Source organism: Pinus tabuliformis, chromosome X (genome assembly GCF_031772625.1).
Source record: "Pinus tabuliformis cultivar Carrire ecotype Pingquan chromosome X, CPIR1, whole genome shotgun sequence".
NCBI classification, from domain to species: domain Eukaryota; kingdom Viridiplantae; phylum Streptophyta; class Pinopsida; order Pinales; family Pinaceae; genus Pinus; species Pinus tabuliformis.
The window spans coordinates 1,258,161,034-1,258,182,061 of record NC_142308.1 but is presented as its reverse complement, the minus strand read 5'-3'; the positions used below and the strand labels follow the sequence as shown (position 1 = coordinate 1,258,182,061).

Genomic DNA, 21,028 nt, shown 5'->3' with positions numbered 1-21,028 from the left:
CCTAGTTGCCAATTTTAACACAAGGTTGTGCTCTTAGGAGAACATTAAGAAACCATTTCCAGGCACTGACAATAGATCTAAGGAAGCTTTGGACTTGATTCACTCTGATGTATGTGGTTTGATGCCCATAAAATCACTTTGTGGTTCGTTGTACTACGTGACATTCATTGATGACTTCTCTCATAAGACATGGATATATCTCTTGAAGGCAAAAACCGAGGTATTTGACAAAATTCATTTTGATGTATGTGCTATGATGCCCATAAAATCGCTTGGTGGTTCATTGTACTACGTGACATTCATTGATGACTTCTCTCATAAGACATGGACATATCTCTTGAAGACAAAATACGAGGTATTTGACAAGTTCCAAGAATTCAAAGTTGAAGTGGAAAACTTGACAAGTAAAATAATACACCTCAAAGGAACTTGTCGCTTTCTGCAAGCAAGCTAGGATTAAGAGAGGGCTAATTGTTCCCTATAATCCATAACAAAAAGGTGTAGCAGAACGAAAGAACAGAAAGAATATGCCAAGGCCATGATGCATGCTTTGGACTTGTCGTTGTTCTTATAGGGGGAAGCATCGCAAACAACTATGTATAATCGAAACTAAAGTCCCCATAGAATTATCGAAAGTATGACTCTTGAAGAAGCCTTCTCCAAAAGGAAGCCAAAGGTTGGGCACATGAGAATCTTTGGTTGTCCTATATATATTCATGTTCCTAAGGATAAGAGGAACAAGCTTGAGCCTCATGAAATAAAGGCATTTTTGTTGGATACAATGAATCTTCAAAAGCCTACAGAATTTACATTCCAAAACAACGACAAATTGAGGCAGTCGAGATGTCACCTTCGATGAGAAAGTGGCATATTGGAGGTCTAAGGTATTGAAAGTGTAACTAGGTTTGGTCTTCATAATAACATGTAATTGTGATTTTTATGTAAAAGATGTAAAGAAGAAAAATAAAATTATTGTAATGCTTGCATCATGGGTTTCATGAGCAAGAGATTTTATTTTAGTTAAGGCTCTCATTATGAGCTCGTAAGGATTTTGCCATCTAGTCATAACAGTCTAAAGAGTTATTGTCATGTATTGAAGGCATGTTACACATTGTAAAAGGTCAAATTTGTTTTTGTAAGTCACCCTCCAAGACCTTGTCACTAGCCCTCACTCAAGTCGGCCTACAATGAAAGGATGATTCGAGAAAGATGAAGTCGACCTATCCTTGTGATCATGTCGGCCTAACTGTCATGGACAAACGACTATATATAGCAGTGCTCGGCCTCATTTGGAGAACATCAATTCGGTGAAGCAAGTCTCTAATATCAAGTGCGCAAATCATCTTAGAAAGAGCCTTAAAGCCAGCGAAGAAAGAAGGAAGGATAGCAAAGGAGAGTGTCATCATTGTGGATTGTTTTTGGGCTAGTTTACCCTCACACATGCGAGAATTACAAGTCTGAAGTTGGCAAAGGAAGATCATAGATTTCAGTCATATAAAGGTGATCTTGTTTGGGTGAAGAACTTTGTTGAAGGATGTCGAGTAAGAGAGAAAAGAGTCTCCCTCAAGGAGGAGACTATTCAAGAGGCAAAACTAAACTAGGGTTTCTGTTGTGAAGAAAAGGTATCACAGACCTACAAGAAGAGGCTGAAATTCTGAAGGAAGCCGAGAAGAGAAAGAGGAAGAGTAGTGTTGATCTAAGGGTGAAGAGGAGACTTGTGACTTGGTCTTGGAAGGGCTCTAGTGTCAAGGGTCTTTGTCATGGTCTTCGTATTCATCAATTGAAGGTTCTATAAGAAGAATTTTTTGGGCTTCTCCTCTCAAAGAGTGAGAGGTTTTGGCCCTGGCTGACAGCCTATATATTGTGTCTCTTGTCTCTTTATTGTGCATGATTTGGTAATTGTCTTGATGAAAAGAACACAATAATAACTCAAGAAGAGAATATCATAATCAAGAAGTAAAAAGACTATCATAAGCAATTACCATAAGTTGAGAAATCAGTTATCTATTGATGCCCTAGATTTCTCAACATGGCATCGAAGCTAAGGTGACAACGCCGAGTAGGGGCATCTAATTAAGGAGACACACAAGGATAGAGTTACAAGAAAGGGATCAAAGTGAGTCAAAAAATACCAAAGCAAAAGTTCAAGATCTACATCATATCAAAACCCTAGATCAAAGAATTCTACTTCAACAAAAGTCTTGGAATCATTATCAGGGAGGAAGCAGAAAGAAAGACCAAAACCCTAGAATCATTACCGAGATTATCACTCAACCATCATCTAAGGAGTGGAAGTTTTTCCAAAAGACTAAAGAAGGCTAGATTGAAGAACATTGTCATCATCTTCAAAAGGGTTTGTACAGCAAGCTCTCTCTCATTAATTTGAAGAACTTCATCAAAGTGATCTCTTCACCAAAGGGATCAAGGACTACTCTTGAAGAAAGAATCTATCAAGGAGTAGTCTTCTCATATCTATATCACTATCAAGTTAAAGGAGGAAGCATGTGGAGAGAGCAACATCTACTCAAGTAAGTATTTTGATGACTTCATTTGAATCTATCAAAATTTCTTTTTGCAAGGAAAGCAACAAATTAGTGGGGGCTTCAAATTTCCTTGCATGGAAGAAAAGAACAGATCTAAACCTTATTGAGAATGAAGTCATCTAAGACATCAAAGGGTCAATAACTCAACCTCCTAAAGAAGATGCTCAAACACTTGCTAAATACATGAAAGGGAAAGTGAGGACCCAGAGAATTCTGGGTAAAATAATGTCTGACGGAGAAATGATCATTGTAGTATTAAATGCACCACCAGAGGAATGGGGCAACTTCACTTCAAGTATTTATGGGATGAAAGAATCCACTCCTTTCCAGGATTTGTGGTCATTGTCAACGATCAAAGAAACCACGCTGAAGGCAAAAACTAATATAAGATCAAATGAGCAAAATCAAGCATATCCTACTATGACAAAAAGAAAAAGAAAGTTCGGAAAATTTGGTTCTCAAAAGAAAAAGAAGAACATGGCTAAGGTTTAATGCTATGGATGTCAAGAATATGGGCACCATATAAGAGATTGTCCTAAACTTAAAAGGGACAATAACAAGAGAAATAAGGAAGAATCCCATAATACCGAAGAAGTGGAAGAACCTGAGACGAAGAAGCCTAAGAAGGAGGAAATGAGAGATCTCTACTATGACTAAGATAATCTCCTTCACTAAAGGTACTCTTCAATTGTGTACATTATATTTATCTAGATAGGAAGCATTGTAAACAAGATAGAATGCATCATATTAGAAAATGGCATCATGGTAGAAGCATTAGAAGTAAGAGCTCAGGGAACAAGAAGGATGTCTGGAACAAAATCTATGGTAGTCAACTATGTAGGATATAGCTCATGGAAACCTCATTGAAAGCTCAAGTGATACTTAAGGAAAATGGGAGAAGTCATCTAAGACGAGGCTCATCATACATCAGTGAAAAATGTAACATCTGCAGGATAGGATATGCAAGATCCTCAAGATTCTCTAATGGAATCTTCATTGTAAGGTTCATCGATCATGAGGGGAAGCAAGTGTTTCATCAAGAATTCCAAACTTGTGGAATTCATGGGATGATGGTATGATGACATAACAAAGAAGCAGATCAAGGGAATGAAACTCCTTCATTCAAAGGAAGTTGTTGCAGGAAGTTTGGATGACCCAAAGGAAAGATGAGGTATGTATGCTTACATTTGATATTATGGAAGTCATGTCATATGGTTGCAGATATCATGAACTAATGCTCTATCTTAAGAGCATGATCAAAAGAAAGGATCTCCTCCCTCAAAAGGATGCAGGAATGCATGGGTCACATATTCACTAGATGAAATCAACATAATATGTCCTCATATGAAGTATGAGGTGGTTGACTACAATTGAGGAACTCTGATTGGAAGCTCCTGGGAATGAAATGTGTGAAGAAAGGAAGGAAGAGATCGTGGAATATGCAACAATGGTAAAGGCAATCAACATCCGAAAGACCAAGAAGATTTGACTATGATATCTCCCAGAAAGATATGAAGACTCTAATGGTAGTCTGGAAAAGATGGAGACCCTTGACAATACATGTCTTTGGGAGATGTGTCAACACATATGCAGGATGTTGATGCCTACAGGAAGATGTCAGGATGAAAGACCATCACAAAGGTAATTTTGATTTAAGTGTTCATTTATTATTCTTGAACAATATCTAGATGGGCTTATGTAGGATTGCCAAGGGAAGAATTGTGGATGTAGAAGGATGTAAGATCTTTCCGAAGAAGACTGAATGTTAAAATTGGAAACTAGGGCCAAACTTCACATGGGTCATCTTATTTATGATAGCTGATATTTTTCTTGGATTCCTCTCTCCGATAGGTGTAGGATTGATCTAAAGATCATTTGATTCTGACATGTACAAATGAAGATATGAATTTATTTATATTATGGACAAATTGTCAAGGTTAGCGAGCAAGCAAAACAGGCATTCAAATGCCCAATTCATCATCAATGTTGCATATAAAAAGCAGACCTCAAGTCATTTTACCATCATCCCATCTCACATCTCTCTCTCTCTCTCCTCGTGTGATTGGGTACGCATTTTTGGGCAATCTTCTTCGCACATGTGCGAAGGAAAAGAGCACTGATTTCTGTTGACTGCGTTGACCGAGCTATAGGGAGGTTGTTTGATGGCGTTGACCTATTTTGACTTCGGTTTGGGTGAGGTATCTGTATCCTAGCAGGCCGCAGATATGGGCACAAAAATCGAGGCAATCTGACCTCTCCTTTGAACAGCATTGACTATACTAGGGTTGGCCGCAGGGTTGACTTTTGTTGACCAATTTTGACTGGACTTTTTCGGACTGTTTTGGGTTGATTAGACTTGCTATTGGAGGTCGAAGTTGACAAGGTTTGACCAAGCTGAATTGAGGAAGAATTCTGCCATGTTGACCAGCGTTGACTTTTTTGGTTAGGGCTCTTTTGCTGCTGTCATAAATTATCATATTTGTAAATTGTATTATCTCTCTCTCTGTTGAACTATTGAAAAATATAAGAAGAATTGATCAAGGGTTTCCCCATATTGGGGTTTGTCCCTTGCTGGTGCCACATCTTGTGTCCTCTTGTCTTGGCTTGTCTTCTACTGTTTACGTTTATGTTCTATCTGCATTTTACTATCATGTTGATGTGATTGCTAATCTGGATAATGATATTGGGCTAATAAATAAATTGAAGTAAAATTGCTCTAAAGTGTAGAACATACCATTTTTGCCTAAAATTAACATGGTATCAGAGCTGAAGTGAAGACAAAGCCCAAGCAAGAGTGAAAGAGCAATCACCAAAGACAGTTGGACAAGGAAAAAAGGCTCAATGGGTTCCTCATCCCACTTCCAAGCTAAAGACAAGCTCCGTGAAAAATCTGACTATAATGGATGGAAGATGTCTCTTGTTGACCTTGGAAGAACAAGAAGTGTTGGATTATGTGAAGGGTAAAATCTCTGAGCTTCCTTCAAATGCACCAGCTGCTGCGAAGACCAAGTACAATAGGGTTGAAGTCAAAGCAAAGAAGATTATCAGAGATTCCATTGACAAGCGTCTAGTGACCTACATCTTCGAATTGAAGACCTTAAAGGAGAAATAATGCAGGGACTAAAGGCCATTTCAATGTACAGCCTGGATCCAAGGGAGGGAGGAAAGGCAGGTGCTTTGTTTGCAATAAGTTTGACCACTGTGCAAGGGAGTGTCCAAATAGAAGGGACACATCGCATGATGATGATCACAATCATTCCAGGGGCAACTTCAACAACAACGATCAAAGGAATGGCAGGTCCAATGGCAAAGGAAAAAGGAATGTGGGGCATCAAGGAAATGGTCGACCCTCCAAGAAATCAAGGAACTCCAAGTATGAAGAATCCAATGTTTTTAACAATAAGAAAAAAGAGTACTATCTTATATCGGCCCTCTCCACTACCTCTCCTTTGGACACTTTGGGAAATTGGTTGATTGATAGTGGTGCCTCAGGGCACTTCACCGGATACAAGGAAGCCCTCTCTAATCTGATATAAAAAGGAGACAAACTTGGAGATCATCCTTCGAGATGATGCCACCTATCCCGTGAAGGGAGTAGGGAATGTTACCCTCAATTGAATCAAGGTAACACTATTCATTTGCAAGAAATACTATATGTACCTGATCTCAAGAAGAACCTGGTGTCCGTCTTAGTCATGGAGTACAAAGGATTCAAGGTGGCATTCATCGATGGAAAGGTATGTGTTTGGAAAAGAAATTTTAAAGATGCTTTTACTCTTGGGTTCAGGGTTGACACTTTGTATCAAGTTGGAGGAAGTCCATTAGGAATTTAGGAGGCATGTCTTGCGACATATCTCTACAATCTAAACCATAGCACCGGAGGTTTGCGCATCTTCATTATAAGGCCCTACCCGATGTGAGACAGATGGTGACAGGTATGCGCAAGTTCAAAATAGAGCATGAAGGTGTATGTTCGAGATGTGCCAAAGGAAAACTTACAAAGGGACCATCCCCTCAAGTAATAGCAAGACCACAGACATATTGCAATTGATCCACTCCGACATATCTGGTATGATGCTCGTAAACCCTTTGGGAGGATACTTATATTATCTCACCTTTACAGATGATTATTCTCGCAAGACCTAGATCTACTTCTTGAAGCAGAAGGATGAAGTGTTCATTTGATTCCGACACTTCAAAGCCTTGATCGAAAACCAATCCGAGAATAAAATCAAGATATTGAGGACTGATAATGGGACCGTGTACGAATCCAATGAATTCCAAAATTATTGCAAAGAAACTAGCATTAAGAGGGAGACAACAACGCCATACACTCCCGAGCAAAATGGTGTTGCTGAAAGGGAGAATCGCACTATTGTAGAAGTTGTTCGTGCCATGCTTCATGATCAAGGGCTTTCAAAGTTCCTATGGGTTGAAGCTGCAAATATTGTCGTGTATGTTCAAAATCGATACCCTCATCAAGCATTGGACTCCAAGACTCCCGAAGAAATGTTCACTTGTAAGAAACCCGATGTCTCTCATTTTAGAATATTTGGAAGTCCCGTATATTTTCATGTGCCGAAAGAGAAAAGAAACAAATTGGGTGTATCTGGGAAGAAAGGAATCTTTGTGAGTTATAGTAAAAATTCTAAGGGATATAGAATTTATGTGGCTAGTGAAAAGGAAGTTGAGATAAGTCATGATGTCACCTTCGAAGAAGATATGTCCCTCAGGAAGATCGACAACCTTACTATCCTAAGGAAGGACAAAGAAGCTGACACCAGAACTCAGGGTGCAAAATACGACGAAACGATATTTGATGTTGATGAACCTATGGATCCTATTGATCCTCCTCCTCATGAACCCTCCTCCTCCAAAAGGAGACCCTCATAATTTAGCGAGACTCTCAAAGATGCCAAGAGACATATTGCACCAAGGGGGACTTTTCGTGAAAGCAAGAAGTCGAACATGTATCAAGGATACTTCACTGTCATGAGCACTATCATTCAAAATGAGCCTTCATCATTTGAAGAAGCCATGAAGCAAAAAGTATGGAAGGATGCTATGAATGAAGAATACGAGTCAATTATGAAGAATGATGTCTGGGATGTGGTCCCTAGACCCCAGGACAAATCGGTTGTCACCTCTAAGTGGCTCTACAAAATCAAGCATGGAGTTGATGGAAGTGCAGAAAATTTCAAGGCTCGCTTTGTTGCTCAAGGCTTCTCTCAAAAGGAAGGTGTAGATTACGATGATATATTTGCACCTGTTGCCCAATACACCACCATCTGCTCGATCATAGCCCTTGTTGTCTCACAAGGATGGAACCTACATCAGATGGATGTCAAAGTCGCCTTCTTGCATGGTTCGATCAAAGAGGAAGTCTTTGTGGAACAACCCGAGGGGTTTGAGGTTCATGATCAAGAATCTCATGTATGCAAGTTGAAGAAAGCTCTCTATGGGTTGAAGCAAGCACCCTGAGCTTGGTATGAGAGGATCGATAGCTATCTGATGAAGCTGAGATTCACTAAAAGTGGAGCCAATCCGAACATTTATTTTAAGGTTGAAAATGATAAACCTCTCATACTGGCACTTTATGTGGATGACCTCTTTCTGACAAGTGCAGACCCTCTCATTCAAAAATGTAAGAGGAAGTTGGCTTCTGAATTTGAGATGAAGGACCTAGGATCGATGCACTACTTCCTAGGGTTGGAGGTCTGGCAAAATCCAGGTGAAATTTTCCTATCTCAGGGAAAATATGTTGTGAAGATATTGGAAAGATTTGGGATAGTAGACTGCAAGCCTGTGACTACACCAATGGAACTTAACTTTAAGAAGTTATGTGGTAATGCTATCGAACCTGAATTGGGAAATGCTTCTTAGTATCGACAACACATAAGAGCACTGATGTTCTTGGTGAAGTTTCGTCCGGACATATGTTTTGCAGTTAACACATTGAGCCAATATATGGTTATGCCTCATCATATACATTGGATTGGTGCCAAGAATCTTCAGAGATATCTTTGGGGCACAATCACTCGTGGACTAAGATATACTGCCAGAGATGTGAGGTTGCATGGTTATTCTGATGTTGATTGGGCTAGCAGTATGGTGGATCGCAAGAGCACTTCTGGATGTTGTTTTTCTTTGAGTTTTGCTTCGATATCCTAGATGAGCAAGAAGCAGAAATCGGTTACCTTGAGCATCGCTGAGGCCAAATACATAGCTGCTAGTATGGCCTCCTGTGAAGTTGTCTAGTTGAGAAAGCTCTTCAGTAAGCTGTTTGGACATGTGCTAGATACCACCATGATCTTTTGCAACAACTAGAGTGGGATCCAATTACCAGAGAATCTTGTGTTTCGTGATTGCTCCAAGCATATAGACATTAGGTACCACTTTATCTGGGATATGGTACAACGAGGAGTAATAAGGCTCCATCACATTGGGACTGATGAGCAGGTCGTCGATATTCTAACAAAGACCCTGGGGAAGGTCAAGTTCTTAGCCTTCCGAGAACGACTTGGAGTCGTGGAGAGACCCTCTTATGAGGGTCCTGTATGATATGGACATTGAGCTCTAGGAGCTCCGGGGGGCTTGGGGTACTTCTTGGAGCGATGAGAAACCACAATGTTTGTGGTTCAGCCTTCCCCTAGTGATTTGTTGTATACAGGGTGAGTGGTTCAGCCTTCCCCTGTGATATCCCGTGGCGACATATGAGTGGTTCATCCTTTTCCTGTTAAGACATCCTACCCATGTAGTCTGGGACTCATGGGAAGTACCTCTCTTTTGGCCAATGACTAGGGAAATGAGGATATGGACCATAGTACTACTGATGGACACATTGTGTACTACCATACTCCCTATGCTAGGATCACTAATATTGATCTAGTATCAATTGGAACTGACTTCGAGTCAGTAAGAGTGATATGAGACACTCTCTTTTGATTGAAACTGACTTCAGGTCAGTGAGAGTGGTATGAGACACTCTCTTTTATGGACTGACTTTGGGTCAGTAGAGAATGGTATGATACATTCTCAATCACTTCTTCTTCATAGTTCAGCAGAGTAGAGCAGAGCAGTGCATTGATGGCAGAGATAGTAAAGATTGGCAGATGGATTAGCAGATGGAGTTCTCCCTAGTTGAGAGGGAGTGTTAAAATTGGCAACTAGGGCCAAACTCCACATGGGACATCTTATTTATGATCGCTGATATTTTTCTTGGATTCCTCTCTCCGAGAGGTGTAGGATTGATCTAAAGATCATCCGATTCCGACATGTACAAATGAAGATATGAATTTATTTATATTATGGACAAATTGTCAAGGTCGGCCAGCAAGCAAAACAGCATTCAAACCCCCAATTCATCCTCAACGTTGCATATAAAAAGAAGGAGACCTCAAGTCATTTTACCATCATCTCATCTCACATCTCTCTCTCTCTCCTCTTGTGATTGGGTACGCATTTCTGGGCAATCTTCTCTCTCACACATGTGAAGGAAAGGAGGACAAATTTTTGTTGACTATGTTGACCAGCGTTGACCGAGCTGCAGGGAGGTTGTTTGACTGCGTTGACCTGTTTTAACTTTGGTTTGGGTGAGGTATCTCTGTCCTAGCAAGCCGCAAATATGGGCACAAAAATCGAGGCAATCTGACCTCTCCTTTGACCAACATTGACTGTACTAGGGCTTGCCACAAGGTTGACTTTTGTTGACCAGTTTTGACTGGACTTTTCAGACTTGTTTTGGGTTGATTAGACTTGTTGTTGGAGGCCGAAGTTGACAGGGTTTGACCGAGCTGAATTGAGGAAAAATTATACCCTGTTGACCAATGTTGACTTTTTTGGTTAGGGCTCTTTTGTCGCTGTCATAGATTATCATATTTGTAGCTTGTATTATCTCTCTCTTTGTTGAACTATTGAAGGATATAAGAAGATTTGATCAAGGGTTTCCCCACATTGGGGTTTGTCCCTGGCTCGTGCCACATCTTGTGTCCCCTTGTCTCGGCTTGTCTTATACTGTTTATGTTTATGTTATATCCGCATTTTACTATCATGTTGATGTGATTGCTAATCTAGATATTGAAATTGGGCTAATAAAGAAATTAAAGTAAAATTGCTCTAAAGCATAGAACATACCATTGTTGCCTAAAATTAACAATGAAGAAGGCAGCATGACATGAAGAAAGGCTAGATGTAGATTGATGGATCACTTTCTGATGAAAGGAATAATGACATGACTAACTCAGGGATGAAAGTGATGGATGGTTTGTGCCCTATGAAGAAGTCCCAAAAGATGAAGACTCCATAACAAAGAAGAAATTCATGACATTGAAGGAAGGAGCTATTTAAGCAATTGGTTGTCTTTTCATCTCCACCTGAGGAGTTGTTGTAGTTCCCTAATTAAGAGGGAGCCTGGAAACAAGTTTCTTACTTGGTAGAAACTTGAAAGAAAAATTCTTAAGCCAAGAGGGAGCTTAGGTACTTTCCTTCTGTAGGAATGAATACATTCATTTATTGGAATTGATATGTCCTCCCTAATTGAGAGGGAGAGATAGGCACATCATTCTGGTCTTCACTTGGGAAGACAGAACAGATGATTAGGTAATCATTTGGCATCTGATGCTCTTTGAGGATGAGATAGGGCATCCAAGATAATAGTAGTCGTAGAGGACCGATATTCTTTAAGGACTGAAAATCCAAGATAAGAATAGTCCTGATGGAACACACCCTGAGCGAGTGGGGTATGTTCCAGGAGAGACAATGATGAGAGTGTCTATAAATCATTGGTCTCGCTAGCATTGAGCTCAGATCTTGTGGAGAGATAGAGTTGTTAGTCAAGGCCTTGCTACATGACAATGTTAGTTGATAGAATGCTATACATATGGGTTTCCAATCCGATTCTTCTTATGAGAGATTCTTTGGATTGAGAATGACCAAGTACCATTATGAATACCTCTCTAGTTAAGAGGGAGTGTTGAAAAGTGTGACTAGGTTCGGTCTTCATAATGACATGTAATTGTGATTTTTATGTAAAGGATGTAAAGAAGAAAAATAAAATTATTGTAATGCTTGCATCATGGGTTTCATAAGCAAGAGATTTTATTTTAGTTAAGGCTCCTATTATGAGCTCTTAGGGATTTTGTCATCTAGTCATAAAAGTCTAAAGAGTCATTGTCATGTATTGAAGGCATGTTACACATTGTAAAAAGTCAAATTTGTTTTGAAAATCACCCTCCAAGACATTGTCACTGGTCCTCACTCAAGTCGGCTTACAACGAAAGGATGATTTGAAAAAGATGAAGTCGACCTACCCTTGTGATCATGTTGGCCTAATTGTCATGGAAAAACGACTATATATAGAAGTGTTCAAACTCATTTGGAGAACATCAATTCGGTGAAGCAAGTATCTAATATCAAGTGTGCAAATCATCTTAGAAAGAGCCTTAAAGCTAGCGAAGAAAGAAGGAAGGATAGCAAAGGAGAGTGTCATCGTTGTGGACTGTTTTTGGGCTAGTTTACCCTCACACATGCGAGAATTGCAAGTTCAAAGTTGGCAAAGGAAGATCAAAGATTGCAGTCACATAAAGGTGATCTTGTTTGGGCGAAGAACTTCGTTGAAGGAAGTCGAGTAAGAGAGACAAGAGTCTCCCTCAAAGAGGAGACTATTCAAGACACAAAACATAACTAGGGTTTTTTGTTGTGAAGAAAAGGTAGACCTACAAGAAGAGACCGAAATTTTGAAGGAAGTTGAGAAGAGAAAGAAGAAGAGCGATGTTGATCTAAGGTTGAAAAGGAGACTTGTGACTTGGTCTTCAAAGGGCTCTAGTGTCAAGGGTATTTGCCAATGTCTTGGTATTCGTCAATTGAAGGTTCTATAAGAATAATTTGTTTGGGTTTTTTTCTCTCAAAGAGTAAGATGTTTTGGCCCTGGCTTTCAACCTATATATTGTATCTCTTGTCTCTTTATTGTGCATGAATTGGTAATTGTCTTGATGAAAAAAACACAATAATAACTCAAGAAGAGAAGATCATAATCGAGAAGTAAAAAGACTATCACAAGCAATTATCACAAGTAGAGAAATCACCTATCTATTGACGCCCTAGATTTCTCAACATTAGGTAGTCTCCATAGATTACTTGGAAGAAGTAAATTAGGAGGCCTCAAGAGAGGAGCATTCAAGTTCTACATAATGTACCGAAAGGCCAGAAGGCCCTCAAAATCCAGCAGAACCAGTTTATAGTTCCAACAATGAATGAAGAGTACCAATTGATCATGAAAAATGATGTCTGGGAGATTGTGCCAAGGCCTGAAGGGAAGTCAATGGTGACTTCCAAGTGGGTCTACAAGATAAATCACATTGCAAATGGTAGTATTGACAAATACAAGGCATGGTTCATAGTTGGAGGATTCTCTAAGAAAGAGGGAGAAGACTATGATGAGACTTTTGCTCCAATTGCCAGGTACACCATCGTTAGATTCATCATTTCACTTGTTGCTTCTATGGGATGCGAACTACACCAAATGGATGTAAAAGTTGCTTTCCTCAATGGAGTAATTGAGGAAGAGGTGTACATAGAGCAACCTCAAGGATTCGAGGTACATGGAAAGGAGTCTCATGTTTTCAAATCAAAAAAGGCCTTGTATGGACTTAAGCAAGCTCCAAGAGCTTGGTATGCTCCTATCGACGGTTATCTTACGAGACTGGGATTTACCAAAAGCAGAGTTGTTTTGAATCTTTACTTTAAGGTTATGAAGAATGCCCCTGTGATCTTATTGTTATATGTTGACAATTTGTTTATGACAGGGGCCAAGCCTCTTATCATTCAATCCAAGAAGCAATTGGCTTATGAGTTTGATATGAAGGATCTTGGGTTAATGCACTATTACTTGGGACTAGAAGTATCACAAAAACCCGGTGAAGTCTTCCTTAATTAAGGAAAGTATGTGATAGAGGTCCTTCAGAGATTCAGTCTTATGGATTGCAAATCCATGATGACTCCTATGGTGGCTAACTTGAAAAAGTTAAGAGGCTTTAACTCCAAATTGGTAGATCCATCTGTGTATCGACAGTGGATTGATATGTTGATATATTTGGTTAACAATAGGTTGGACCTTTGCTTTGTTGTGAACACTTTAAACTAGTTCCAAGTAGAACCAAGGCACAAGCATTGGCTTGCAACAACGCACATCTTGAGATATTTGTGTGGTATAGTGAACTATGGCTTGAGGTATGTTGCAAACAAGGATGTACAGCTTTAGGGATATATGTATGCATATTGGGCAGGAAGTGTTGAAGATAGGAAGAGTACCTCGGAAGTATGTTTTAGTTTGGGATCCACTATGATATCGTGGATGAGGAGGCAGAGGTCAATCGCACTCAGCACTATTGAAGTACAATGCACCCAATGAGACTTGTACCGAAGCCATATGGCTCTGAAAGTTGTTTGTAAGATTGTTTCGCCAAGAGTTGGAACCAATGATGATACATTGCGATAATCAGAGTTGTGTGAAACTTTTAGAGAATCTCGTGTTCCATGGCAGGTCGAAGCATATTGAGATTAAGTATTACTACATCCGCAACATGGTGCAAAGGAGAGCAATAAGGCTAGAGTACATCTCCACCGATGAGTAGACAACTGATGTTTTGACGAAGTCATTAGTAAGGGACAAGTTCATGTACTTCAGAGACAAGTTGGGACTTATGGAAATCACCCCTCTCGTTGATAAGGAGTGTTGATTTGATTACAGCACGAATGGACTTTCTCCTGAAAGGGAGAATGGGTCCAAGAGACTTAGAGGGCTCAATAGGTAGTGTTGAGTGAGTGTCTCTTAGAGGACCCTGATCACACACTAGAAACTGTGGAGTGAGGTCCTAGACCCTGATCACACACCAGGCATGGTGGAGTGAGGTCCTTCAGCATCTGGACCCTACTCACACACCGAAAGGATGGAGTGAGGTCCTCGACCCTGAACACACACTAGGCATGGTGAAGTAAGGTCCTTCAGCATCTAGACCCTGATCACACACTGGAAGGGTGGAGTGAGGTCCGAGACTGTGATCACACACCAGATAGGGTGGAGTGAGGTCTTGTTCAACATCTAGACCTGATCACCAACTTGGTAGGGGTTGAGTGAGATCTTGGCCCAGAGTGCTCACAAGGAAGGGCGAGTGGGTGCTTGCTAGTTGAGGGTCTCAGTATTTTGGCCTAGGCGGTGGCCATGGAATTCAAGGACCAGTCACTCTGGAGGAGTGTGCCCTGATATGTTGATGACATTACCATGGGTTTGGTACTGCCCCGAATATGGCCACTAGCGAATGTTGATGATAGATGACGATATGAGAACATCTATGACAATGCTTATTGAATACCTCCCTAGTTAAGAGGGAGTGTTGAATTTGTAACTATGGTCGATCTTCATCATGTACTTGTGATCACTTATGAAATTATATTTATCATTGTAAAGCATATTTATAAATGCTTGAGTCAAAGTCCCATTGTGACTTTTAAGAGATGTAAATTCGAATTTTTAAAATGAAATTTTTGGCTCCAAAAGTGACAGGTCGGCTTCCCTCCAAGTCAATTCATCCCTGGCCAAGAGACACGTCCTTTTATCGTAAACAGACTACTATATAAAGGTAGCTCAAGCTCCTCATTTGGCCAATTCGCATCTCTCACTCAAGACAGTTTCTAGGCAAAGGCAGTGACGGACGAAAAAAAGGAGGACAAAATCTTCTCTCTCTCTCTCTCTCTAGCTAGCATCTTGCATGTGTGGTCTAGTCTCTTTCTCTGTGATTGACATCTTTCTGGGGCAATTGTTGTTGGAGTGTCGGAATTTTATGGGTCATTGGGCAATTATTGGGGGGGGAAATTCTGGGCTACTAGATAGTTGTTAGGAGGCTAAAATTTCTAGATCAGACAAGCAGAACGAAGTTTGAGTGACTTGACTTGGAGGAGAAAACCAGATTTGACCATAAGTTTAGGTGTGTATCTTATTTAATAAGAGAAATATCTCTATTGAAAAGTTGTTGGGATTTTCCCTGTAGTGGGTTTTCCCAAGGTAAATCTTGTCTCGCTTTTGTGCATTGTGATCTCTAATGTTTTATTGTTCTTCATTGTTGAATTTCTAAAGTATAATTATTGAATGATGTATTGAAAAAAGTAAAAAGAAAATCTACATCAAAAGTAATTATCAGAATTTCATAAATATTGTGCTAACCCTAACTGCACTAGAAAAATCAACAATTTGTAGATGAAAAAACTACAAAACCAACATACTAAATGAGGGAAAAATGATTAAAGTTTATGTCTAGAGTAGGACTTGGGCAAGCTTGAAGTTTAAGAAGATGTGTTTCTATGTAAGAGGTCATAGATTCAAATCTAGAGGGGGTGGAATATGCACACCTACATAAACTTCTACATGAAGGAGGATCCCTTATCCCATAAACAAGAAACTTGTTCCGCAGACAAAAAAATATCATACCACAACCTTAAATTTAGATTATTATTATTATTATATTAAACTAATAACATATAATAAAACTATATAAATATATATAAAATGCACCTTACAACAAATCCACGTTACTAGGAGTAAGGTGAGCAAGGACCTAGAGCCAATAGTATTAGGAGTAAAATGAACAAAGATACAAGGCTAAGTTTTTTTTCTTACTAAGAGCATGGTTTTTTATTCAATATCTCGACTACCCTAATGAGGACATCTGGAATCAATGAATATCTATTATGTAATATCAATAATTTATCGGAAGAGTTGAGCTACTCATTTGCTATTTACTATCCATTAAGTGATGAGGACATCGAGAACAAGTGATATTCACTTGAAATGAATATTTACCCTGTAATATCAATAATTGATGGGAAAAGTTAAACTACATCAACTTAAGAGCAAATAAATCATAATTTTAAAGAGAGGATGAATTATACAATTAATTTATAAGTAGAGCAAATAAAGCATGATTTTTAAGAGGATGAATTACACAATTGATTTATAAATATTGTAGAGGTATCTAAAAGCTCACCCTTGATCTTTAGTCGCTTCCTTCCTCTTAAAAGCTAATACTATAAATTTATACTCTGTGAATTATGATTCTTTGTTTGAGAGGAAATTGACATCATATCTTTGTTAGTGAATAATGATTCTTTGTTTGAGAGGAAATTGACATCATATCTTTGTTACAAAATAATGATGGAATGTTGTTAGAATAATGGTGAGCATGGGATTAATTACAATTTCACAAAACCAAACACTAATGAGAGTGATGGATTAGAAAAGCCATTAATGAAATAAAAACGACCTATCTTCTTATTTTACCTTTCTATAACAAATTCTACTTTAAAAAACAACAAAGATGTTTTACGTTTAAAAAACAACAAAGATGTTTTACGTTTAAAAAACAACAAAGATGTTTTACGTTTCCAGCACAAAGAATAGGATATAAGTATTTTGACAGTACATAACAGGAAGGAAATAATAAATACCACTAATGAGAATTTTGAATGTCTGGTCCTTTGTCTGTGCAAAGCCCCACGTCTTCACCAGCACTCCTCCAAAATATTCCTAACCCTGCACATAGATAATATTAAAACTATTGAAAAACATAAAGCACGTAATAGCAACACAACATCAGAGATTAAAAATACCTCATTAAGTATATATATATATATATGACCTGTTGTGTTTTGGCTAGAAGAGTAGGCGACCTCATAACGAACATCTCGGCTCTTGTTGAGACATAAGTTTCCTGCTATTGTGTGGCTTACAGGCGGTTGCAGATAGCCTAGGTTTATAGTGGCAGCCAGTTAAATTTGATCCTAAGTCTGTTCAGGATAACCTTCACTAGTTACAGATTATCCTAAATTAACAACAAACAAACAAAAAATACCTCAGCGAAAAAAACCTTGCACACCTCTTCCATCACCCTTGATTTCCACCGATGGCAGACTCTGCATAGGGTTTCAACGAGGTCACCAAACGGAAAACCCAAAAACGAAAAAATACAGTATATGCATAGGGTTTCAACGAGGTCACCAAACGGAAAACCCAAAAACGAAAAAATACAGTATAAGCATAGAAGAAAAATAGGATAGTCATGCCATGACTCTCAACTCATATGGGTAAAAACTATTAAAATATTGAAAAGCAAAATAAGTAGAAGCAACAAAAACTAAATTAAGAGATGAAAAACCAAAAACACTGAAGAAACAACCCATTATCCTCTGTGCTATGCTCTGCATAAATTATCTTCTCTGCTCAGTTTGAGTGTCAAAAGAATTACCGGAATACAAAGTAAAAGAAGAACAGCACAAAAATACTTTTATGAATTAAAGCGTTACAGAAAATTACCTATTCAATGCGCGGGAGGAGAGGGCATTTGCAGAAATACCCATTTAGGAAAAGCATTTCATTTTCCCCAACATCCACTTTTCAACCTCGATCACCCTCTCCGGTAAGAACTGAGCAAATTCTGAATTTCAAGAAGACGCAACATGGTCTCAACTTCGACAGGACTCTGCACCAACTACACCGCCTCTACTCTCTGCTACTCGCTCACCATCACATCCCTAATATTGAATTAAAAAAACCCCAATTCTTAAAACAGTGAGAAAACCCCAATTCGCTGCACTTTGTATCTCTCGCACCTCCAACAACCTTTTTTGCGTTTTTCGCTTTTTTTCTTTTTACACCCACTCCGCAAATACCTTTTTGCGTTTTCAGTTTTTATCATTTCATGTACACTGCTTCACGCTAGACCCCTTTTTTTACCGCATAGTTTGTTTGGAAAATAATGGAGTTCTTTTCATACAATTTAGCTGAATTATTTGAAAATTGGATTTTGGATGATATAATTGTCAAGTTTCTGGATTTTAGGAGTGGTTTTGGATGGCGCTGAATCCATTTCCATCATAAAAAAAATTGATTCAAACACTACTTAAAAAAAAAAAAACAACAACAACAAATGACAAAGCTAGTTTTTACTAATGTTGAACTCAGTGATAAGTGCCATTTCACCAGTTAGTGTCATTATTTTATCATCTCCATCTCTACACCTAGCAAATGACAAAGCCAATTTTTACTGTAATGTTAAAGTCAATGTCATTTCACCAGTTAGTGTTATTTATTTCATCATCTCCATCTCCACACCTAGTTGCACTGTGCCCCACCCTTTACTTGGGTGATGTTGGAAAAATGAAATTATTTCTATTATAAAGTTTAAATCCATGCATACAATTACCAAATTAAGGGTTTGCTACCGTCTTACACATGGATTTTTTTTTAATCATAGTGAATTTGTTAATCATTGGAATAATCGACCAAAAATGGAACATTGTTATGATCTATTTGATTTGCTTTTATAAGAGGTTATCTTTTCTTTAATGTGATGTGTTATAAACCTACACTCACATAAAGGTACATGATACAGTGGAACTTTTTTTTAATATTTTAATTGATGAGTGTGACTTACTTCTATAGGAAACTAAGTACATTATAGTTTAACTAAAATCAGACTCAATCACTAACTAGACTCAAGATTGTCTCAACCATAAAACTTTTCTTGAATATTTTGATTGATGAGTGCAATAAGATGATGAGGAAGAATGCCAAAGTGGTAGAGGGATAATTGGAAAATGCAATATGCCTTAAAAGACTCAATCATTGTATACATCAGGATTAGATCATTATTGGGGTATTGTGTAAGTTAAGTAATTTGATTTTGTTAAGTGAAAGGAATTAGTGTTTTCAAGTGTCTGTTTTTGTTCATCACCATGATAGATCCACAAGGGTTAACCCCCCCTCTTATAAAAAAATTATTGGTAAATTGTGCTTCATGTGACTATGGCCAACATTCCAATTAAAATGGAGTCTCAAACTCTACTTATTGTAAAATGATTCTAAACCAATTAATCCAGAGGGAAAGGAAGCAAAACCATTCGTGTATAATCAATTGTAATCCCAAACAAATGCAAATGCTTGGAAACAACGACAATGCATCCCTAAAATTGACAATATCCTGACATATGAAATCAAAACAGAGCGATAAGCAACTATGTTCAATTCATGAAAGATCATGTCATCGCATGTTGTTCCTTGGGTCTTTGGCTTACAGCAAAAGATTTGGTGGCTTCGATCAACACCCAGTGGACACCCAAAGGGCACGTTGACCTTAATCTAGGTTCCAAAATCTTCTTCACCGCCACATCCCATAGCCAAGCTAATAGAGATTCAATCTTTGACAATGGCCCATATTTCTTCCATTTCACGGGGCTACACCTAAGATGCTAAATTGAAAAATTCAATCCAAGTAAGGAAAATTTTACTCATACCCTTGTATGTATTAGACTTTACACTATACCATAGGAGTACTAGGACCTTGAAATTTTTGAAGGCGTTGACAACAAGTTGGGCTTCTTTGTTAAAGTAGCAGAGGCCACAAAACAAGACAAATACATGGCCTATGTTGGTATCCGTGTTTATATGGATGTCTCAATATTGCTTCCAACAACAATTAACTTTTGATGGAATTTTTCTAGATTAATCACAATGAGAAATTTCTGGGTGATGTTTCGAACCAACCAATGTAGTTCATCATGAGGACACACACATACACACACACACACACATATATATATATATATTAAAGTGGGTGAGTGATCAATATAAACAAAGTCCCCTGAAAGAGATAATGGTAAAGTACAAAGTGTATGAAAATAGAAAGAAACTAATATTGTACAAATTAACACAATTTAACTAGGATAACTCTCATCACACACAATCTTCACACTCATAACCCTAGAACTCACATGTGTTACTACATGAAGAAACTGTATAATCCTTATATTAATAACCCCTATCATTGTGACCACTCTTATGGTCTATGTATTAATGGTCCTTATGCTATTAAACTCTTACAAACCTTACGACCTCCATGTTAATAAATTTCCTATGATCTGTGCTAATGACCCTAATAACTCCAATGGCCCCATGCCAATAATCCATACAACCAATAATGCCAATATTTGATTGGAATCTTAGCTAAGATGCCAAACATTGTTATAATCCTTTCTTTCATGAACTCCTCAGCTATGCTATCCATTACCCTCTTTGTACATATATACCCAGCCCACCCGATGAAGTAATCAATGGAAATGAGGATCCATTTGAATCCACTGCCACATCATCTTCTTTGAATTACCGAAGAAAATCGAAGCCCCATTACTATAAGGATGCCTCTACTACTACCAATTTTAAAGTTAATTTTTAAAGTTGCTAGGTGTTGTTTTCCCTATAAATAATTGACATTGTACGAATCTATGAACATCTTCAAATATGGTTGGACAATCATATCCTACTCTTAGAATTTTGTGTATTGTGGTTCAAGTTGTATGAGGTCTACCACAAAAAATTGTATGTGATTCTTCCATCAACGTTTGAGCTTCCATGCCATCAACACATATTAGAATCAAACAAT

General features: G+C 38.4%; 1 long non-coding RNA gene across 1 annotated transcript in view; it reads right to left on the bottom strand.

The window, feature by feature from the left end:
* Positions 1 to 18,248, bottom strand: part of LOC149144562 (uncharacterized) — a 49,931-nt gene extending 31,683 nt beyond the window's left edge. The window contains exons 1-3 of the long non-coding RNA XR_016264679.1: positions 17,905 to 18,248; positions 17,444 to 17,504; positions 17,040 to 17,124 (exon numbers count right to left, since the gene is read on the bottom strand). This is a non-coding gene — a long non-coding RNA (uncharacterized LOC149144562). The remainder of the gene's footprint in view (positions 1 to 17,039; positions 17,125 to 17,443; positions 17,505 to 17,904) is intronic.
* Between the last annotated feature and the right edge of the window lie 2,780 nt (positions 18,249 to 21,028).